Source organism: Diabrotica undecimpunctata, chromosome 7 (genome assembly GCF_040954645.1).
Source record: "Diabrotica undecimpunctata isolate CICGRU chromosome 7, icDiaUnde3, whole genome shotgun sequence".
Taxonomy (NCBI): Eukaryota; Metazoa; Arthropoda; class Insecta; order Coleoptera; family Chrysomelidae; genus Diabrotica; species Diabrotica undecimpunctata.
In genome coordinates this window covers 123690450-123715844 of record NC_092809.1, presented here as the reverse complement: position 1 = coordinate 123715844, position 25395 = coordinate 123690450, and the positions used below count along the sequence as shown (strand labels likewise).

Sequence of the window (25395 nt, the reverse complement as noted above, 5' to 3'; positions counted from 1 at the left end):
TTAACATCAGATATGCAGATGACACCTCGATCATAGCTTAAAGTATAGAAGATCTTCAATATTCCTTATAGATCGAGTCACTAGAGAATGCTCTAATAACGGACTAAGCATAAATACAACAAAGACAAAGTTACTTGTGGTTAGTAAACAAGACCTCGGCGCTATACAACTAATTGTCAATAATGAACCGATAACAAAAAACCATTTTAAATACCTAGAATGTTGGATAAACAAGACAGTAAATCCGGATGAAGAAATTAAAACTGGTGTAGAAATTGCAAGAGGAGCATTTATGAAACTTAGATCTATTCTGAGCAATTCTCAGCTGAACTTACAGCTGAGAATTAAGTTCCTAAAATGTTATGTGTATCCTGTATTACTGTATGAATGTAAAACCTGGATTATGAAGGTTAACATGATGAACAAATTAGAAGCCTTCGAGATGTGGTTATATCGTAGAATGCTCAGAATATCATGGGTTCAACACATTTCAAACAGAGAAGTCTTGAACAGAGTAGGTCAAGGTGAAGGCGATTAATAAAGATGATAAAAAAGAGAAAACTCGAATATCTGGTGCATATAATGAGAGGAAGCAGATACAGAATAATGCAGTTGATACTCAACGGAAACATCGACGGAAAAAGTGGAATTGGTAGGAAGAAATACTCATGGCTCCGAAACCTTCGTCAATGGACTGGCTTACCAGCAGATGAATTATTACATGCCGCGCAAGATCGAGAACGATATCAGCAAATCGTCATGGAAGCTACCCACGGTAGTAACAATTTAAAAAAAAATATTAAACCAACTTGTTCCAGTGATGTAAAAAATAGAGGGGAATGTTGCCACTAACTCTAAGAGCACGCCACTGGCTAAAATGTTCCTCTTGAAAAAAATTGGCTGATCTTCATTATTACTTTCTTAAAAAATAATTTGCTTACCAAATTTTACAGAAAGATTCGTAAACGTTTTTGATCTATAACAAATATTTAGTTTCGAGCTTTAATTACCTGTATATCAATAACGCAAAAAATTATGACACATGATTATCAAAACTTTTAGCTTTGAAATTAAGTGATGAAAAACATTCCAGATTACTTTTAGAAATACCCTGTGTAAGTTAATACACCAATAATATTTTGATCAAAGAACAAAACCTCCTACAACTTTCAATATTCTGTTGTTTTGTAAGACGTGTAAATTAAAATATAACTAAACAATCAATACTTTATGAATAATTGAAAGAATTGAACCAAACAACGTCCGATAGGGGAGGACCCTCCCAGGATGAATGTGCATCGTAGGGAGAAATTGCCCATTCAATCAACGGTTCAGTAACTGTCAAAATGATCCTATAAGCTTGCTCACGTGAGCTTCCTTTGTGGATCTTTATAAACACTTTCAATACTCGATCCGTGTACACTCCACTAACCAGCAGAATTAAACAAAATGCGTAATACAAAGGTATAAAAAGGTAAGACTAAATCCAAATTTTGTTTTCGGAAATAAATAAAAATTGTTAAAATACAAATATAGGTATGCAATCGATACATGTATAAGAATAATTTAATTACTTTTAAGTTAAACAAAACGAAATTTAAATTTGCATGACGTATACAGCTTTATGTACAGCTGGTTTCAAATGAAGTGGAGAGCAAATCCACACAATCGCATTTTATCGCATAAACAACAGAAACAGCTACGCAGTGGCGTTACAATATTAAAGAATTTGAGAAGAATATTTTTTATTCAAAACCGCAAAATCGTATATTACTTATAGCCCAGTCTGGTTATACAAAAATCATCGATTTCACGGCAAAATGTTTCGCAGATATCTGAAGTAGTGGTGTGCTTATTAGTTCTTTTAGAGGAACTAGTTCAAGAGAACTATTTCACAAAAATGAACTAGTTCAGTGAACTAGTTCGCGAAAGAACTATTTGTAGGACCGAAATTGAAATTCAACCCTAACATAACTGGTTGCCAGATGTTTCGTCTTATCATCACACAAGCTCGCGCCGGCTAGAGAACTACGAACTGCTACGAACTAGTTCTCTGCGCCGGCCGAACGTTTTCTTGGGTTTTCAGTTTCAGTCAGTCTTTCACTACCGTACAAGTAGTTCGGGTTCGGAACCATTTCTTTCGATCTTATGTTCAGGTTTAAATGTTTTAAATTTATTTCTCAAATGTTTTGCAAATAACATTTTTTTTTATTTGCAAAAAATTATTAAGATTTGTTTTTTATTAACCGTTTTAAATATAAATATGGTTCACGTATGATTTATTTTTATATTTACGTATATTTAAACTCATTGGTATCTATAATTAGGTTATTTCTAAAAGAACCTTTACAAAAAAAAATCAGTGAATTTTCTAGGAACATTAAATAACCCATTTTCATTCTCACTTTTACATAAAATTATATTTGATGTAAATGCATCAATCATTTTAACCACAACTAACAATTTTTATTTCAAAATACAATACGAGAAACAACACAGCATGACAACGTCCAAGCCAATACATGGACATAAGATCCATTATGACATTAAGATAAGACTGTTTATGTTTATGTCACATTCATAAGAATTATTATCTGTTATCTGAGGCTAATTGGCATTTCTTTTTTTAAAACTAGTCAGTCCATCCCATTCACAAAAGAATAAATATATGATCTCATTCATTCATTTAAAAGTTGAGACACAATTTATAATGCAAATCGTTCGCAGTGAACTAGTTCCATGAAAATTAATGAACTAGTTCAATTAGTTCAGTTGAAAGAATCGTTCATTTGAACTATTTCGATGGTGAACTACACATCTCTAATCTGAAGCTTTTAAGACATAGGTGGTGGTTACTAGATGACGAATAGATAAAAAGATAGTCCTATTTTTACCTTGCGTTTTTTTTAAGCAATAATTTTTTCCCTTATAATTTAAATAAACAATATTTATACCATTTTTTTATATCAAGAATATCTTTATTATCCCGTTTTTTCAATTAAAATTGATAAATAATTTACGGAGATATTTGCAAAAAAGCAGTTTTTTTGCACTAAATTTATAAATTTAATAAATTTTTTTATTAACAAAACAAAATGTTATTAGTACATTTCAACATTGAGGAATTACCGTCCTTTACATTTGTGCGAAATTTCCCCCCGATCCATCAAATAGTTTAAAAGTTATTCAATTTGTTTATCCCTGGGACTAATTATTTAAACCATTGAACTTGCCCTATGAATGATGCTAGACTCATTTAAGAAATTTCATAGGATTTTTTAAGACTTATACTATCTCAGAAGTTAAATGAATATTGAGTTTTCATCGAAATTATTAACAGAATAAACGTTTGAAAAAGGGGTATGTTTTTTACTTATAAACAATTGTAATAACTTCTATATTTTTCAAGCTACAGACTTGTACGTACAACCATTAGATAGCTGGTAAAAAAACTCACATTTAACAAAAAAATAAACCTTCTATGAACAATAGAAACGAAGTTAGCGACTTTTTTTTGTTAATTATATCTTTATTGTTTATAAACATTAAGAAGTAAAATTTGCACAAATTTTGAATGAAAATCTAAACTTTATATTGAATTTTATAGCTATGAAATTCATCAAATTTTTCAAAACTTAAAACCTTTCGAAACGAAGTTACTTTCGAAAGATCGACATAGGAAAGTGGAGGGGAAACTGTTTTAGCTCCCCGCTGCAAAATTTAATATAATGGTTACGGATTTATCATTCAAAAGCTTCAACAGTTCTGTAGAAATTTCATCAGGTCCATTTGCTTTTCCATTTTTAGCGTTTCTTATTGCGTATTCTACTTCTTCTTTCAATATGTCTGGCCCAGTTGAATTGATTATCTGAGTTAAGTTGTTTCTATCGTCTTCAAATAATTCATTCAGGTATTCTGTCCATCTTTTTATTTTATTCTCTAGATCTACAATAAGATTTCCATCTTTGTCTTTAAGTTTACCTATTTGGCATTTCTTTATGCTTCCTGTTATCTCTTTTACTTTTTTGTGCATATTGAACGCATCGTACTTTTTCTCATAGGTTTCCATTTCTTCACATTGTTCTTTAATCCACTCCTCTTTGGCTTCTTCTGTTCTCTTTTTTATGTGTTTATTTATTTCTTTGTATTTGTCTGGGTAATTCTTCATCTTTCTTCTTTGTTCCATCAAGTCTAGTATATCTTGTATCATCCACCCCTTATTCTTTGTTGTTGTTTTTGTAAGAAGTTTCTTTCCTGCTATTTGTATAGCTGTATTTATGTACTTTAATTTTTGGTTAACGTTGTTTGTATCGTTGATTTGTTGCTGCACTGACCGGAGGTTTTCATTTCATGTCGTAAATTTTAACTTTTAAACCAATGTATGTAAAGAAAATAAAAAAAGTAAAGTTCAATAAACATTGCAAAATTTAATAAGGCAAGTGATGAAAAAATCGACTTATTTTATCAAAGCAGTAAGGCAGATTAGATTAATATTGTATATCATATTTGTAAGAAAAATAGAATAAAAATCAATATTGTTAATTATAAAAATACAAACAATTATAATTAATATAAGGAATATAATAAAATAATGTGTAAAAAATTACCTGAAATTTAATTTATAAAATATATAAGTATTATTACATCATTGATATAAAATGAAAAAACATATGTTGATTTTCCGGGATTTTCCGAGATTTATGGGGGGTGAAAATTATGTCATCATTATTAATACTGCGACAGACTATTCGAGCAAATTAAAAAAAAAAGTAAGTATTTAGGGTGAATTTCAAATGGACTCAATTTTTCCGAGTTTTCCCATATTTTCCGGCCAGTAAAAACTATGTAGTTATTCATATTTCGACGAGCTACCCCAGAATAAAAAAAAAGAGGCATCCAGCTGCAAAGGAAGCCGAGATAATGTAAATTTTTCCTACGTGTTGCAATTTGAAGTTCCAAAAAAAAACGGAGCTGAAACAGATATCCTCTCCACTTTCCTATGTCGATCTTTCGAAAGTACCGTCGTTTCTAAAAATTAGATAAATTTTATAGCTATAAGTTTCAATATAAAGTTTAGATTTTCATTCAAAATTTGTGCAAATTTTACTTCTTAATGTTTATAAACAATGGAGATATGATTTTTTTAAAAATAGTCACTAACTTCGTTCCTATTGGTCATAGAAGGCTTTTTATTTTTTAATGTGAGCTTTTTTACCAGCTATCCAATGGTTGTACGTACAAGTCTGTAGCTTGAAAAATATAGAAGTTATTACAATTGTTTATAAGTAAAAAACATACCCCTTTTTCAAACGTTTATTTTGTAAATAATTTCGATGAAAACTCAATATGCATTTAACTTCTGAGATAGTCTAAGTCTTAAAGAATCCTATGAAAGTTGCTGAATGTGTCTAGCATCATGCATAGGGCAAGCTCAATAGTTTAAATAATTAGCCTCAGGGATAAACAAATTAAATAACTTATAAAATATTTAACTGATCGGGGGGAAATTTCGCACAAATCTAGAAGATGGTAATTCCTTGATGTTTAAAGGTATTAATACCATTTTATTTTGTTAATAAAAAAATTAATAAAATTTATAAATTAGTGCAAAAAAACTGCTTTTTTGCAAATATCTCTGTAAATTATTTAACAATTTTAATTAAAAAAACGGGAAAATAAAGATATTCTTGACATAAAAAAATGACATAAATATTGTTTATTTAAAATATAAGCGAAAAAATTTATAAACAAAAAATCAAATTGTGACCATAAATTATTGCTTAAAAAAAGCGCAAGGTAAAACTAGGAGTATCTTTTCATCTATTTATCATTTAGTATCCCCCACCTATGTCTTAAAAGCTTCAGATATCTGCGAAACATTTTTCCACCTTTTTTTTAACCAGACTGGGCTATTACATAAACAATAAATGAAATTAGCTTTTACAAAGATTCTTTTAACCGAATCTTGGTGAGAGATAAACTTTAATCGCCAGATAGTTGTGAATCTAACCGGTTTACGTATAGGTCATAGCAGACTAACTCACAGCTACCTAATCTTCAAATCAAATCACCCTATTTGTGACTTATGTAACTGCGACATTAACGTAACGTAATCACGAAAGTGATTATATTTCGTAATCTAATCAATTTTGCTGGTATATTCCTGTTTTGCATTTCGAGTACGAGTTGGTGTCTATTTAAAATCAAAGGCTGACTGGAAGACTATAAACACTAGGTGTAAATTTATGTCCGTAATACTTTTTAATCAGGTATTACTACTAGGTATTTAGCTATTCTGTTTCTCAAGATGCTTGTCAGTTTGTTGTATCTGGTGTTCAGTAGCATTCGTCTATAATTACTGGTATCTCTTGGTCTCCTTTTTTTTATATATCGTTGTGTGACCCGTTCTCCAATCCATTGACATATATTTCGAGTTCTCTATCTTTTTTAGTAGTCTATGAATCCGGTACGTCAGTTCTTTTCCTACATTTTTTAATAATTCTTTGTTGATTTCATTCGGTCCTGTTGATTTCCTTGATTTCAACCTCTTTAGTGGTTCCTTGTTTGTGGGAACGTTTTCTTGTTCTCTTACATCCTTTATCTCTACTAGCCCAATATTCTTACGTTGTTTGATGTTGTTCAACTTAGAGAAATGTTTTCCCCAGTTTTCTTTACTGATTTCAGGTCTTACTGTTTATTTTTATTGTAACATTTTTTTAACATATTAGTATAGTTTTTTGTTGTCTTTTTTTAATCCATTCTGATTTTTCACTTTTTATATTGTTACGTCGCTTCCTGTTTTTTCGTTTTGTATTTATTTACATTTAATCCGTTATGACTTTTATCCATGATTATTTTTTCTCTATGTTTTTTGCTTTGCAATCTTCATTAAACTATTTTTTTTATTCACTCTTTTGCCTCTGTCCTATTATTTGCTCTGCTGCCTCTATCACGCTTGTTTTGATGTTGTTCCAGTCAGTTTCTGTATCTTTAGTTTCGAGCATTTGTAGCTTATTTGTTTAGTGCTTGTGTTTTTAGCTTGTTAAAATTCCAGATTTCTTTCTTCTTTCGTTGAGTTTGCGTTCTTATTATTTTCATTTTTAATTTTGCTATTATAAACAGATGGCCTGAATCAGCGTTTGCTCTTTTGTATGACCTGATGTCTTGTATTAATCTTAACCATTTTTTTTAATAAGTTCATAATCTATCTCGTTGCCTTCTTTCTGCCTGCAAGAAGCCACGCTATTTTATTTCTACTGGCAATGTGTGTCTTTATCGCCAAAGCTAAATTGGATAGTCTTGTCCCATTATTTATCCATTTCTACGTAAAATGTTTCTTTCCCTGCAACTTCAGCATTATTTTCCACTTTTTCAACCTTGGCATTGAAGTCTCCTATTGTTACGAGTATAATAAATGCGGTAGTTCACCACAGCGAAATGTTCGGTTTTCATCTAAACGTTTCCAAAACTAAAACTTTAGTAATTTCAAACACACCAATAAACGTACATATGTATGCCAAGGGTCAAATACTACAACAGGTAAATTCCATAAAATATTTGGGAGCAAATATCAATAGTCAGTGTAATCCAAAAAGAGAAATCCTATCAAGAATCGAACAAGCAAGAAAAGCATTCATGAGCATGAAAACATTTTTTACAAGATCAGACCTTAATCTGCATCTAAGACCTTAGAGGTCTTAGACCTCTCTTAAAATCCGAATGATCAGATGTTACGTTTTTTCTGTCTTACTATATGGCTGTGGGTGAAAGACCTGAGGAGACTCAGTGGCTCCTCTCAACTCAACTCGTGGCTGAAAGACCTGAGGAGATGGTTCGACCGCTCATCCGCAGAGATCTTTCGCGCAGCAGTTTCCAAAACTACAATTGCCATTTGGATCGCCAACCTTCAAAAGGAGACGGCGCAATGAGAAGAGAAGATATGGCTGTGAAAGTTGGACAATGGACTCTGAAATAGAAAAAAGAATAGATGCCTTTGAGATGTATATATACAGACGAATGCTGAGAATTCCATGGGTACAAAGAGTTAGGTACTAATGTTGAGGTACTTCGTCGTATGTGTAAACAAAAAGAATTACTAAAAATAATCAAAGAGAGGAAAATTCAATACTTGGGTCATGTGTTGAGAGGCGAAAGATACGAATTACTTCAAATACTGGAAGGAAAAGTACAGGGAAAGATCAGTAGGAAGATGCCAGAACTCGTGGCTGAAAGACCTGAGGAGATGGTTCGACCGCTCATCCGCAGAAATCTTTCGCGCAGCAGTTTCCAAAACTGCAATTGCCATTTGGATCGCCAACCTTCGAAAGGAGACGGTGTCATGAGAAGAAGATTGTTACGAGAATGTCGTTTCTGGGTACGTTTTTACAAGCCTCTCCTAGTTGCTCGTAGAAGGCTACTTTGTCTGTATTACTTGCATCTTCTGTTGAAATGTAAACTTTTATTGACATAATGGCGTGTGTGTTCTTGATTTTGATGTTTGAAATTTTTCTACTAATTGCTCTAAAATCAATGACTCTATTTTGTAGTTTTTTTACTGATTATAAATGCAGTTCCATTTTTTCCTTGCTTATGTTCTCCGGAATAATATAGTGAAGTTTTTGTTCTCTATTTTTCTACCTCCTTTTTAGATCTTACTTCTTGAAGTGCTAAGAAAAGAAATCTAATTCATAATTTCTTATTTATTGGGCTAATTTATGCATTGCTCCCCCTAATACAATGGTTCTTCTTTCTGTTTTGTTCTTTCTCTCTGTATCAGTTTTTTGACCTTTTATAAGTTAAGTTTTCTTTTTTCGTTTATTTTCATTTCCGAACTTCTTCTTTAATTGTCAGTTTGATAAAGCCTATTTTAACTGTTTTTGCATATTGCCTTTCTTCGTATACTCTCTGTATAACGCTTTTTTGCCTATTCGTTTTCTTAAATGAGTCGCTCAGAAGCAGAGTGGCCCAACTGATTTTTTGTATAATTCAAATAGGTAGTACAATTATCGAATTATCATATATTTCATTTCAAAGTGGCTCAACTAAAATTTCACTGTATACCAAGAGATGGCGCAAGTTGTACAGTTAGGCTACTTAAATATTTCATATGATCTAGTTATGGAAATGTGGCCCAAGTGACAGTTGGGCCAGTGTGCAGTATAATATTTTTGACATTCTCACTGTTGTATTGTGTGTTTGTATCACACTTGTCTAGCGTTCATTCGTTTTTCACAGTAATATTAGCCTTTTATACGGTTTACGTTTGTGCAATCTTGTGTAACGGTGAGTAAATTATTGTATTTTATATTAATAGGGATTGTAAATATCTCAGATCAAAATTTAAATTAGGATTCTAAATTTTTTAAGATTTGAACGGTAAAATTATAACCTTAAAAAGAAGAAAGTAGGCTCGTTTCTAAGCGATTTTGCAAAAAGTATTGGTTAATCTTTAACTTCAAGACAATTGATTACTTGAATTAATTAATAGACAACATTTTTGTTATAGTTTGGAAATGCCATGGAAGTTTGGAAGAGATCTGGGTCTAAGTTGGAAAGAAATTTAGGAAAATCATATTTCAATTATCATGGTAAAATTGTGTCGGAGAAACAATTTTTTGATGGAGTTTGTAGCTGTCCTTGAAAGTGTCACTTGTTGTTTTCTCTTAAAGAAAGAAAAAATATTTTCCAAAGTTTCTACAACTTATCTGACTTTAATTTACAGACTGCTATCATTAATATTCAAGTAAATGTTAAAGGACGACATAGAGCAGCTCAAAATCATAATAAACGTTATAAGATACGAATTTATACATTACCGAAAGAATCAGGTGATCTAGTAGCTGTTTGCAAATAATTTTTTAAAAAAGCTCTACAAGTTTCAGATGGAAGGCTCACCAGAGCTTTAATAAACAAATCAAGGGGTGTCAAATTACAAGAGACAAGCATCTTAAGAATAAGACAAGGTAAACGGATATTCAAAATACAAAAGATTTCCTTATCACATTTGCCAAATATACATCCCACTATAGCCGCAACAAAAATCCTAATCGAGAGTATCTGACACCAAGTGAAGAACCAGAAGTGAAAGTATTCAAATTCGTCTTTTCGAAAATATTTAACGAAGATTTTACTTAGCTACGCCTAGTATTTCTATGGGAGTGGCTTATTACAAGAGACAGCTGTGGACGTTTTTTTTGGCATCCACAATCTAACCACAGGTTAGATACACATGTATATATGGCATGAAGGCAAAGCCTCACGTGGCCCACAAGAAATTGGTTCTTGCATTTTACACGACATAAAAACGTATGTTAACACTTGCTTTAACTTTAACTTTATCTTGTACAGTGATCAATGCGGAGGTCAGAATCGAAATATTAAACTGGCATCTATTTGTACATACATGACTATATCCAATACTTTTTCCCACATTCATACATCACGAGTTTCTTATTTCCGGTCACTCATATTTGCCGTGTGACAGAAACTTTGGAGTGATCGAAAAACAAAAACGATATTTTAGACATTGTTTTACCACACAATTGGATGAAAATTATTTCTGGTCCCAAAAATTCTAATAAATTTCAGGTATTTAAAATGGCCTCTGAAAATATTAAGTGTACTACTAAACCTAGAGAAGTTTTTAAATAAAAATACAGTGGCTAATGTTCAAAGCAGAAGAGCCCTTTAAAATTTATGTTAAATATTCTACTAACGAGAGTGTATAATTAAATTGTGTTTACGTCTCAAAAAAAGAACAGACGTCTTTTAGATAAAAATAGAAGACTTCTAATTGGACATCCTCTATCCTACTGGAAGACCCATAGAGCATCTAACATATTAACACCTTCAGAGCCTTCTTCCTTACATTCCACCGGTCTATCATCAATTCTATACAAACCTGAAGACTAACGTGGAGGCAATAGATAATAATATTGGATAGAAAACAGATGCATGATGAATAGGTGACCCAAGTGAAAGTTTTATGTTTTTCGTACATGCTTAATATTTAACATAGTGGTCCAAATGACTTTTTTTGTATAAGAAAAGATTTTTTTTGTTAATATTTTGCTCATTCAACTCATATAATATATAAGATTCCAGGAATGTTTGTGTAAGTGAATGGAATAATAATAGTTTATAAAAGAAACTGGTTTCATTTTTAGCTTAATTCTTTAGTTGTCGATATCTCAAAACATCAATTTTACACTTAGGCCATTGTGCTTTTAAAAGACTCAAATATTACTGGTCATAAAATTACAAATTTTACCGAACACGTGATTTTTATCCACATTTAAATTAAATTGATACAAAGGATACAACAAAATGATAAAAATAATATTTTCCTTGCGAATCTCATTTTCCTTTAAAATAAAAGAACTAAAAAGTTAGTACCGAAGATCTAGGTAAGAGAGTTATACTTTTGTATTACATTTTATATCCAGTGTCACTTGTAAAAATGTACTAAATAATACATTGTTACTGTATCAATCCTTTGAGTGTACTTCTTATATTGGCTTCAATTTAAATTTATCCCGTCTAGTAGTCATATTTTTCAAAGGCATACTCTTCCGAGCGAACTTACAAAGACAGCTTTAAACTAAAAGTGTGATTCTAAAAGAAAATTCAATTTTATTCGAAATCCCTTTTACTGCACATCCTCCCATGTCTGTCTAACATAAAGTACGACTAGTGTAGAAGGTAAAACAATTTGTTCGGATTGGTGTCTCCAAAATAGCGAAATCAAACATTGAAGCCGAAATAAGATAAGATTTGAGCCCCAAACCGATTCGACAATTTCGTCAGAAGTCGTTTTTTGATATCAGCCTCGAGATAAATCAATTGAAATTCTCTGGCATGGGTTGAGTTTAAAACGTGTGGTTCTTGTTGGAAAGGTTGTTGACCATCTACATAGTAAAACATTTTGTTCATTGCTCTAATATGAGTTTGATATTTGGGAAAAATAATTTCTTTTTTTTTAAGTACATACTTTTGTATTATACAGAGTGATTCATTAAAAATGTCCAATCTCTAAGTTGTAGATTCTACACCTCAAAATATGATGATTCTGTCCAACATTTCTTATACAAAAATTGCTATTTTCCGATATACCGGGTATTTAAAGTTTAAATATGGATTTTAATTTGTGCAATATTCTATGTGTTTTCACAATTTTTATTTACAAATTCACAATTTTACGTTTTTTTGGCATGAGGATTGCTAATTTAAACTAATTTAGCATTTCTCATAATAGCGGGAGCTAGTTACACTTTCTTTGTGTTCCTTGTGTTTGTACATAGGCGTATTCTAAAAATTCCTTAGACTGCAAAAGTCACAAACGAAGAAGTGTTATGACGAGTTGGATATTACAGAAAACTCGAAAGGATAAATACTCTCTTCTGCAACCATCATGAAAGAAAGAATATAGGGAAGAAAAGGCTTGAGAAGAAAGAAGAAATCTTGGCTGAGGAATATCAGAGATTGGACTAACCTCAATGTTGATCAGATTTTTCATATTGCAAAAGATAGGGAAGCGTTAAAAAAAGTAATGGCCAATCTTCGTTAGAAGACGGCACAATAAGAAGAAAATGGTTAAACTAAATAAAAAATATGAAGAAGGGTTATATTATACAAAAAAATTACTCTTGGTTGATTCATGTAATTCGATCGGTTATCGAGTCATTTGCTTATAAAAACTTCAATGAATTTTAATTTTACAATAAAAAATATTCTCCAAATATATAATAATAATAAATTAAGTCTCTAGCATAACAAGTTAAAGTCATTAAACTAAATAAACAAAAAACTTTAAAGTAAATATTCAAAACGTCCACCATGTACTTCAATATACTTTATGACCCGGTTTTGCAAAAATCTCTTAATATCAAATACCCATCGTCTATTATTTTTTATCACATTCGCGGCTTCATTTATTTTCTGTCCCATATTTAAAAGAGAATTAATTCTATTTTTGTAAACTAATGCCTCTATTTAAAACTTTATAATATCAGCTAAAACTTTTCTTGGAACAGATGAACTCAACCACAATCCGTTAGTTGCTGTCGTGAAAAGAAAATTAAAAAGAATTATATTCAGAATTACATTCAGAACCGAAAATAATACATATAAGAATGCTGAAAAACGATAAAATAAAAATGAATTAAAAAATAATGTGAATGTTAATATGCAAAAAACACTAACTGACAACAAAAAAAATTATGGACGTTAAATAAAAATTGGAATAATATAAAAAAAAACGTACAGGAGTTTTTTGATAAATTGGAAACCGAATACAAGAAACATAATTGTTCTCCGCATAGAGTTTTCAATGTGGATGAAACTGGATTGTCAATAATTGTCCAGAGTACAGTTCTGCTAATCGTAGAAAAAAAGAAAAACGATCAATTGCGTCTCTAGCATCTGCTTATAACCTTAATTGTATGGTGCTGCAAAAAATCGAAATGACTAGTTACTGCGTGTTGCTCCACCTGAGTCAATATCTGCTGTTCACCCAAGCGGTTGGATGCAACAGAATGGACGAAACATTGTATAAATTTTGTAAAATTAACAAGAGTCTTCTATTTTTCTAGTACTTTATTTTATATCCATTATACCCACACGCATAGCCACACATACATAGAATTGATTGAAGCAGTAAAAAACGTTGTACTACCAACAAACAACAAGAATTAAAACAGGAAATCTGATAACACCGGGATTCAAAGTGACTAAAGGACTAAGACAAGGATGCTGTATATCCCCAACATTATTCAAAATATACCTCGAAGCAGCACTCAACAAATGGAAGAAAAAATGTACGAATATGGGCATACCACTAATAGACTTAACTTTATACACTCTGTGCTTTGCGGATGACCAGGTCATCATCGCACAGGACTCTGAAGACCTTAGTTACATGATGCGAAAACTATTAGAAGAGTTTACAGAGTAGGGCTTGGAAGTGAATATGGAAAAAACTGAGTACACGAGATCAACATAACCTTCTCGTAGAGGAAAATCAAGAGATCAAACTATGTGATGACTACAAATACTTAGGAGTAAAGATCACTCAGGACGGAAAATTAGATGCAGCCATTAAGGAACGAAATACACAAGGAAGGAAAGGCATAGCCTTACTGAACAGCGTACTGTGGGATAAAAACATCTCTAAAGAAAATAAAAGAAGAATATACAACACCATAATAAAAAGTATCACAACATATGGATGCGAAGTGTGGCCCCTAAAAGACAGAACAGAGAAAATGCTTAGAGCAACAGAAATGGACTTCTGGCGCCGCTCGGCGGGAATCTCCAGACGCGACAGAATAACAAACGAGAGAGTCCGAGAAATCAAGGGGGTTACGCATAATATTGTTGATGACATCAAAACGACACAACTCAGATGGTACGGACACGTAAGGAGAATGCCGGAGAATAGAATACCAAGACAAATTCTTGAATGGCAACCAAGAGGTAGGGGGAGACCAGGAAGGCCTAGAAGAAGTTGGAGAGAAGGAGTTGATAAAGAAATCAGAGAAAGAGAACTGGAGGACGATCTATGGAACGATAGAATGAGATGGAGATTGGAAATCGGAAGACGTCGAAGAACGTTGTAAACCGACACTATATATATAGCCACACGCACAATTTGGCAGTGATTAATTTAGCTAGAGAAAACCTTGGATAATTTTCCTATCTCCTCATGCCACACATAAGCTTCAACCCTTTGATTGAAAACTTGCATGGACAGCTTCAAGGGACAATAAAAATATCATGGACTGGTAGAATTATAAATAAAAAAGTACTGGAGAGGGTTGGTAAAGAAACACTACTGATCACCGCTAAACCATACAACTGGAATACCTAGGCCCCGTGATGTGTGGACCAAAATATGAAATTTTGGGACCCATCATACAAGAAAAGATTCAAGGAAGAAAACATGTTGGCCGAAGGCAGAATTCTGGGTTCTAGAATCTATGTGGCTGGTGTTAATGCAGATCAATCTATTTGTTTAGGATAAGAAAAATGTTTAGGATCTCTAAGGATAAGAAAATATTATTACTTAAAATGGATAATTTTGTGTAGTTGGAAAAACTAACAGCTGGTTTTAAAATAGGTAGTTTACACTTAGAGTAACAAAAAAGGTATTTATTGGTCATTGGTATCATACACCGACAGCGAAACGGGGCCAGAGATCATAATAGAGGAAATCGAACAAGCAATACGAAACGCAAAAAAAGGGAAAACTGCAGGTCCAGACGAAATACCTGCGGAACTACTGAAATGTCTAGACGATGAAACTCTACCTGTACTTCTGGACCTATTTAATGAAGTATATAAAACTGGGAAAATCCCACAGGAATGGTTGGTGTCCACCTTTGGAGCAATACCAAAAACAGTATACTGTTCAGACTATAGGACAATATCACTAATAAGCCATACCCTCAAAATATTTCTAAAGGTGATTCATGGAAGATTATATAGAAAACTAGAAGATGATATGGATGATACTCAGTTTGGGTTTCGCAAGGGACTGGGAACGAGAGAGGCATTGTTTGCTTTTAATGTCCTCTCTCAAAGATGCTTAGATATGAACCTAGATATTTATTCCTGTTTCATCGACTTCGAGAAGGCATTCGACAGGGTCCGACATGAAAAACTAATAGAAGTACTGAGAAACAAAGATATAGACAGACGAGACTTACGAATCATTATCAATCTGTATTGGAATCAAAAGGCCAATATAAAGATAGAAGAACAAAAGTCCGAAAATATAGATATAAAGAGAGGAGTAAGACAGGGCTGTGTTCTGTCACCATTACTGTTTAACGTGTACAGTGAAGCCATATTCCAGGAAGCGATAGCGGATCTGGGTGATGGAATCTCTGTAAACGGAAGAATAGTCAATAACATAAGATTCGCGGATGACACCGTTATAATGGCAGACACCCTGGAATCGCTACAAGAATTGGTAAATAGAATTAACTAACTGGTAAATAGATACGGACTAAAAATAAATAAGAGAAAAACTAAATTTATGATTGTCTCAAAAACGCAACATGGAAATGAAAGATTAATGATAGAGCAAACCCAAATAGAAAAAGTAGAGACATACAAATATCTGGGAACCTGGGTTGATGACAAAAATGACAAAAGCAGGGAAATCAAAGTCCGAATTGAAACTGCAAGGCAAGCATTTGTGAAAATGAAGACAATGCTTACCAACAGAGACCTTCAGTTGCATCTCAGTTTGAGGGCCGTAAGATGTTACATATTTTCTATCTTACTATACGGAATGGAAGCTTGGACATTGAAGAAACAACACATAAGAAAAATAGAAGCGTTCGAAATGTGGTGTTACAGAAGAATATTAAAAGTTCAGTGGGTTCAAAGGATTACCAATGCTGAGGTACTACGACGTCTAAATAAGGAGTTAGAAATTATGAACAACATAAAAAGAAGAAAACTAGAGTATTTGGGTCACATAACCAGAGGAGAAAAATATGAGCTGCTGAGAATTATTATGCAAGGAAGGATCCAAGGAAGAAGAAGCATAGGAAGAAGACGCATCTCCTGGCTGAGGAACCTTAGAGAATGGTTTAACTGTAGTTCACTACAACTTTTCAGAGCAGCAGCCAACAAAGTGACCATAGCCGTTATGATATCCAACCTCCGATATGAGATGGAACTTTAAGAAGAAGGTATCATACAGTATTAAATGAAAAAATAATACCTAAAAATAAATAGTGAGGCAATCATGAAATACAAATATGTAACGAAAATTACTCGTAAACACATAAAATCACTGAATCTAAAAACTGAATATTAACATGACGTGTCTATCAGAAGATATAAACCATTGTCTATATTTAAGACACAGTTCTCCTCTTTTTAAAAGAAAGATAAAACGTATTCGAAAACCAGTTTACTGAAGTAATTTCTCCTACAGGCAAAACGTTCATGAATTATGAAACAAGAAATGCTAAAAAATTGCCTTTTTATATAATATGTCCACGTCACTTAGTAAATATTACATGAGCTTCTACAGTTGTGTTGTTAAATTTCCCCAGGGGGTAAAAATGTCAACAGTTTTTTAAATTAACTTCTGACCGGTCACTATGAGTGCATTTCCTACAAAATAAAGAGCAGTCTGGACCTGTTATTTTGGATACGTCACAAAAAAACTATAATACTTTTACAGTTACTCGTTTATAACATTTAAAAGAAAAACATAAAAATATAACAGCATAATTTTTTTTTAATTCAAATTTTGAAACGTATGATTATTATATTATATGTAAGAACAAACTAAGATAGAAACCGAAAAACCAAATTTGAAAATGCAAAATTTTAAGAAATCTAAATAACACCAATTGCCAACATTCATTGAGAAGAAGGGACACTGAAAAAAGAGTTGAATGATCGTACAAAACTATATACAGTACGGGCCTATCGAAAACATCGTAATTAGAGCAGGATATGTATTAAAACTTTCCTTCTGTTGGTAGTTTAATAACTTCCACAGCAGAAATCGAACTTCAACCAAAGTGTTACATAACCTAAGTTGTTGTTTAGGTACAAGTTTCTACTTTTTTTATACATATTTAAGAACCTTAAGATAATCTCTAAAACAAGTTTGAAGTCCATCTTGTTAATTTTGTAGGGTAATATATAGAAATAACATAAGTAGTGGTATTTGTGACTGATGATTGAAATAGATACAAGTTTGTTTTGGAGTCAATAGATTTGGCCTAGAAATTTTGAAAAAATCTTGGACGTTTTGTCTAACTTTCGAATTTATTTAATTTTTCTTTAGGACATCTACGAAAATGATTAAATTAATAAGTAGCTTTACTTATATAAAATTATTGACCTCTGAACTTACTCGTGTAGAGATTGGGTTTATCTTAGTAGATTTAATTTTTTTATTATACAATTCTTGTATAATTTTGATTGTAGTTGAACTCTAAAGTACTCATATTTTTGTAAATCTTTTTAGGTGATCATTGCTTAGCTCTGCATGTGCTTTCTGAATAGATATTTAAGTTATGTTGTCAAAGAAAACTGATAGATCACCCACATTACTTATCATGATTACTGATTGCCTATATGTTTGTTACTTTTGGAAGGATAATATTTCTTCTTCTTAAGGTGCCTTCTCCATTACTGAAGGTTGGCTATAACGACAGCAAATTGCTCTCTATCTTGAGCTGTTCTTAGGATCGAATGGGTGTCCATGCTGTCCAGTCTCTTACATTCTTCAACCAGGAGCATTTTCTTCTTCCTGGACCTCTTCAAGTTAAGCAACTAAAAGAAGAAAATAACATCCAACGAGAAATCAATCAATTCGAAGAAATAATTAAGAAAACTAAACAAGATCTGCTAAAACCAAACAAAGAAACAAAGAAGAAATCTTGGATGACTCCAGAAATCCTTCACTTAATGGAACGCAGAAGGTTAATTAAAGGAAATAAAGATGAATACAAAAAAATGCAGGCTTACATTAGAAGAAAAATAAGAGAAGCTAAAGAAAAAGAAGCTGTAGAGAAATTTAAAGAAATAGAAAGGCTACAAGCCAAGCATGACAATTTTAATGTACACAAAAAGGTAAAAGAAATAACGGGTACTTTTAAAAAGAGAACACAAATGAAACTCATAGACACCAATGGAAAATTAATCATTGACACCCAAGAGATGAAGGACAAATGGAGAATATATTTGGAGACACTTTTTCAAGATCAAAGAACGGATTATAGGCATCCATTTTCAGAGAGGATGACGGGCCCGGACATACTTAAATCCGAGGTAGAAGAAGCAATAAAACGGATAAAAAGCAGAAAAGCTGTAGGGCCTGATAATATCGAAGCTGAATTTTTAAAACTCTTGGAGGATGAAGGAATAAATTGGATCACGGCTGTCTTCAATAAAATATACAATACAGGAATCATCCCTGATAAATGGCTAGAATCAGAATTCATAGCGACACCTAAAAAACAGGGGGCTAAAAAGTGCGAAGAATATCGAACAATCAGCCTAATGAGCCACATGTTGAAACTGTTTCTTAGAGTCATCCATGGAAGAATTTATAAGAAGTGCGAGGAACAAATATCAGACAGACAGTTCGGCTTCATTAACGCAGTGGGTACCAGAGAGGCACTTTTCGGAGTACAGGTACTGATTCAAAGATGCAGGGACGTTAACTGCGACGTATACGCGTGCTTGATCGACTATGAAAAGGCATTTGACAGAGTTCAACATCAAAAGATGATAAACATTTTAAAAGAAGCAGACCTGGATGACAAAGACCTCAGAATAATTTCAGAACTATACTGGAATCAGACCGCATACATGAAAATTAACGGAGAAGAAACAGATCACATAAAAATACTACGCGGAGTTAGACAGGGATGTATTCTATCGCCGTTGATATTTAATATGTACTCAGAAAAAAATTTTAACGAGGCTCTTTACGGAATAGACGAAGGCATCCTTCTAAATGGTGAAAGAGTAAACAATGTTAGATATGCCGACGACACCATGGTGATAGCAGATAGTTTAGAGGGACTTCAGAGGCTAATGGACAGAATAAACGAGTACAGTCAACAGTACGGACTAAACATTAATACCCACAAAACCAAACAAATGATTGTCAGCAAGGAGAATATAAATGGGGCTCATCTATACATTAATGGGACGCAGATAGAGCGAGTAAAACAGTATTGCTACCTGGGAACTATTATAAACGAACAGTGGAGCAATGTACAGGAAATAAAGTGCCGCATAGGAAAGGCAAGAACGGTCTTTAACAAAATGAGCGCCATCTTCAAAAGTCACAACATATCCCTAGATACAAAAATGAGACATTTGAGATGCTATGTTTTCTCTGTGTTGTTGTACGGGGCGGAGGCATGGACGCTTACAGACACCACTATTAAAAAACTTGAAGCATTTGAGATGTGGCTTTATAGAAGAATGCTGAGAATATCATGGACAGCAAGGATCACGAACAAGGAAGTTCTAGAAAAAATGAAGAAGGAACCAGAGATTGTGTTTACGATCAAACGCATAAAATTGCAATATCTGGGACACGTTATGAGAAATCAGCACCGTTACTCCCTGCTGCAGTCTATATTGCAAGGTAAAGTCAAAGGTAAGCGAGGACCCGGTAGAAGGAGAATATCATGGCTGCGGAATTTAAGAACATGGTTTAAGAAAACCTCAACGGAGCTGTTTCGAGCCGCAGCGAGCAAGGTCATGATTGCCAATATGATTTCCAACATCCGAAACGGATAGGAACCAGAAGAAGAAGAAGGACCTCTTCTTTCTTCCACTTTCCCTTCCATTATAAGTCGTAGGAAGTTGTATTTTTCTCATCTGTAAATTTATGATAATATTTATATACCAGTAAATGTTACTTAATTTTTCTATGGTACAACAATTAGACCAAGAAGTAAGAAAAGTTAGATTCAGTGTAAATTAAGACAAATCAAAAGTGATCAAGAAAGTGAAAAAGTGAGAAATCAAGAAGAAGAGTTAAAAAATCTTAGGTATACTAAAACAAATACAAGAAGTTAATGAATACATATATTTGAGACAGATAGTAAAATTAAATAAAGACAATCAAACTATAGAAAGAAAGAGACGAATGAGATTGGCATGGACTTTTGGTAAGGTACAAATTGAAAAATTAAAAGTATCCACAATATTTAAAAACGATGTCCAACCACTGCATTCTTTCCGTCCTTACATACGGATGTCAAACTTGGACATTCACAAGAGATAATATGGACAGAAAAACTAATGGAAAGACAAATGATCAATATACGACTGTCAGATAGAAGGAGGAATATCTGGATAGGAAACATCACCAGTCACCAAGTTATAGATATTACCATGAGATTTCCTCATTTCTGATTTTCTCCATTATCCGCATAATAGTCAGTATTCCATAGCTATTAAATTTCTCATCTTTGCTATATTCTTGTTCCAGAAAATTCCGTTAAACATCCTACAGTCAATTTCTTGGTCATCTATTCCTTCTCAATTGAATATTGTTCTTAGATATTTGAATTGTTCTGAAACTATTTTCTTGTGACATTTTAATACAGTTTACGATTTTTATTTGGAATTTAAATACAATTTCCTGATCCTTCAAATTACAAATTACAAATTCTCTGATCCTACGAGCCCACGAGTATTGTTTAGTTTTTTGATCCTTCGAACCGGACGGATTACACGTTTTCTGATTCTTCGTCCAAATGTTTCGCAAGTTTTGCTGTTTTATGTGATTATTGAATATAATCCACTCTAAATTTAAATTCGAAAATTTGGCGTAGTGGCTTGACCATTTCAAGATCTTAGATCATCAACTATTTAGTTGTTATTATAATAAATACTTCTGGAATTATTACTTTTACTTTTGGAATAATAAATAATTTAAGTTTTGGTAGTAAAAGAATTACTTATTTCATAATAGTTTTCTCTCAGGCAGCATTGTAAAGTAAATATTTGACAATCAGTCTCGTTATTTTATATTTTTCACTTCAAGAGAGTTAGTTTGAAGCTGTCTCAGGTTGACTAGTATAATAATACTTCGACGAAATCAAAGAATCGTTATTTTTCACTTCAAAAAAAGTTCCTAACCAGCCAATGTTCACATACAAGGAGTTTTTTTAAAGCTTGCTGGTTCCATTTTTTTTGTTACGGTATTTTTATTGCTATACTATTTATTTAAATATACTATTTATTAGAATTAGTATTGGACTGATCTTAAAATTTCTTGTAGACCACTTACTTGTGTTTCCACTTTTTCCAATATTAGATTAAGCTTCCCAGCTTTCATACGAATGGGTTGTTTATGTTCCCCAGCAGTTTTGTAAGATCCAATGGTTCTTGTCTGTTAAGAAATAGGTATCTGATAGCGTTACTGCGTCTAATGCCCTTTCTAACTCTGCTAAACATAGGTGGGTTAGTATTTGTGTATTAAATATTGTATTGTTATCGTTTATATTAATTTTTTTCATTTATTTCTTCCGACCATACTATGTTGACATTTTCTTTATTATTGTACCTACTTGAGAAGTGCTACGCTTTCTGCACAAAAAAAGTGATTTGCAAACTCTGTTGAATTCAGTAACGCAATAAATCTATGGAAATAAATTATTTTAACACCAAATCCTGTAGAAAGGGATTTTACACAGATTGTCTTAAGCTCTTTATACTAATTACTATGCTGCATACATAATTTAGGTGTCTTTCGGGAACATTATCGCGTAAGATAAACGAGGTGATAATTAATAATCCAAGATGTTGGTGATAAAATTTTAATAACACAAGGCATCTAACAAAATGTATTAGATATGATGTCAACGGAGCGTGAATATTCTTACCGGTACATATTAAAAATGAGGTGTTGCTACGTAATATAATTTGTTTTACCACAAGGTTTTTAAAATGTAATAACAACCTACCTGTACTATCGTTTAAAAAGTGATTCATAGAACATAAAAAGCCAAAATCAGCACATAAATTAACTTTTCCCCGGATTCTATAAGGAAAATTGAAAAAAATCGTGATTTTTTCTTCTTCTTCTTCTTCATGTGCCATCTCCTCTAAGAAGGTTGGTGACCATCATGGCAATTCGCACTTTCGATACCGCTGCTCTACAGAGGTCAGCAGAAGTGCAGTTAAACCAAGCTCTCAAATTGTTTAACTAGAAGATGCGTCTTCTTCCGCGACTCCTACTCTGTATTCTTCCTTGCATTATTAATTGCAACAAGTTATAACGCTCGCCCCTCATGACATGTCCCAGTGATTTTTTCGTTTAGAGTAAAAAAGCTTAATGTAATAGTAATTAATTCGCAATATTGTCAATGGGATTTTTGTAGAGAATAAAAAAATAAACAATTTTTTTTCTAAAAAACTTTGTCGGTGCATTTTTGCAGAGAAAAATAGATAAAATCGACTATTTTTCTGAAAATTCATAATTTTAACCCGCTTAAAGTGTTTATAGGTATATATTATGTTGCTTAAACAGGCGCGAGTGGACGCTGTCCGACGAATAGTTTTTCAAAATTTTAGTTTGAATATTTGCACCATTTTTTTGAAGCGTGAGTCACAAAAGATGCTGATCAAACAAAAGAAATAAGATACCGTATAGAAAATGCACCGTCAACTTTTAATAAAATGGGAAAACTTTTTTGCTATAGTAATATGATTATAACGCTGCAGATAAGAATGTTACGATGTTATATTTTCTCCACTCTTCTATATGAAGTTAGGGCTTGGGGGCCGTTCAAGTCTTATGTAAGCAGATTTAGTGCAATTATTCACCCCCCCTTCATCCCCCTTGTCACTAAAAGTAAGCAAAGCTCTTACCATTTTTCTTTTATTATATTCTGTTTTTTATTGATTCATGAGTAGTAGTTATAATTCTAGAAATAAGAAAATATATTTAGGATAAAGGACTCTACTTTTATTGACACGTTATTCGACATAGAGTAATGTACAAACATTATAATCTTATATGTAATATTACGAATAAAAAAAACTTCGATTAAATTTTTGGATATACACTAATTCCAATTAACTCTTTACCCGAATCCATGATTCAAAGTTTTCGATGATATTAGATGTTTGCTTCTCAAAGTTGTGCGTCTGTTCACTTTCATTCGATTTTGGAATGTGTACGTCGTTGTCATCGATGCAATAAGCATCATGGTGCCCTAAATTTGGAATATTGCACATCAGTTCATTACAGGCCTAACTTTCATATCAGTGAGCGTATTATCCGCAGTATAATTCATATGGATTTTATCGATATTCGACTTAATAAATTTAATTTTACAGTCGGACAAAATAATCGTAGGGCATGTGCAGGAACTCTTTGAGTGAAGCATGTAAGCGTAGAGCTAAATTAACTGGAAGATTGAGAAATTCCCCTTCATCATCCCAAACAAAGTCAACTGTTTGTTTTACTTTTACTGGTGGTGGAAGAAACCTAGTCTAGTAATCTAAATAGGCCACTTCTTGTACAACACCATTATGTTTCTACATTTTACAATTTGAAGCAAGTATTGGCTTTCACGCACATATTTTGAATACCATTTAATGTCTGGGAAATCAGGAAGATCTTGTTTACTTGATCAACATATTTTGCAGTAACATTATAGCCATAATTCTCCATTGAACTCCACACTTCAGCTAATAACGCATTTTCTGCAAATTCGAAATTGGATCTTTCTAAATGTTTATTAATTGTAACGCTAAGTTCAAATATATATATTGGGTGTTTTAAAAAGATATGTTATAAATTACATGACGCATTCCGGGGACAAAACTAAATTGAGTGAATCCAACTTACCTTAGTACAAAGGTGTACACAAACAAAGTTACAGCTCTTTGAAGTTACCAAATAAAAATTGTTTTTTTTGCATTATCTCCTAAACTACTTGACATTTTGTAATAAAAATGAACACATTACTTTCTTGTTCTGAAAGCATTTTTCATAAAAAAAACAACAAAATCTAAGCGTACAGAAAAATTTATAGGGGGGCGTGCAGCGCTAAATCCCCCCAAACTTTTGGGTACGTTCAAATCAAATGAATTTTGTGGCATCATTAGTTTAACACATTATTTTTAAAACTTTTTTGCCTATTATCACTTTTTTTTTAAACAGTTTTTATTGAGTTACGGCCCTTTTCATTAACCTTTAAAAAATTACGTGCAACTAAATAAATGGCTTAAATGAATTAACAATTACAAAAAATGTGTATAACCTCTATAAATATGATATTACAATAAATGTTTAAAATGGCCCCCATTTTCTTCAATACACATTCGGTATCGTTTTCATAAGGAAAACCGAATGCCCTGAAAAATCATATTTTTCTGACGAAATTGATTTCCAATTGACTTCAATTATTCTAACCCTCAATTGTTGTTCGTCCTCTATTGTTACAGAATACACTTTCTCTTTCATAAACCCCCAAAAGCAAAAGTCCATGAGGTTAAGAGCTGGACTTCTGGGTGGCCAAGAAATGGATGCGTTACGACCCCTTCCCATCCACCGACCAGGATACTGCCTGCAAAGGTATTCCCGGACTTCATTACTGTAATGCGATGGGGCGCCATCTTGTAGAAACCACATATTTTGCCTTATTGCCATATTCACTTCTTCCAAATACTCTTGTAAATCGTTTGCCAAGAACTGCAAATAATTATCACCATTTAAATTGTTGGGAAGAAATACTAGGCCTATTCGATTGTTATAAACAATTCCTGCCCAAACATTAACTTTAAAAGTCCTTTGGTGATGAGTCGTTTTTTTGGCGTGAGGATTTTCGTCGGCCCAAATGTGCTCGTTATGATGGTTTGTTATTCCATTTCTACTGAAGG

At 32.6% G+C, this 25395-nt stretch overlaps 1 protein-coding gene across 2 annotated transcripts in view; it reads right to left on the bottom strand.

The window, feature by feature from the left end:
• Nucleotides 1-25395, bottom strand: part of LOC140445775 (netrin-1-like) — an 879901-nt gene that overhangs the window by 400758 nt on the left and 453748 nt on the right. The window lies entirely within an intron of this gene.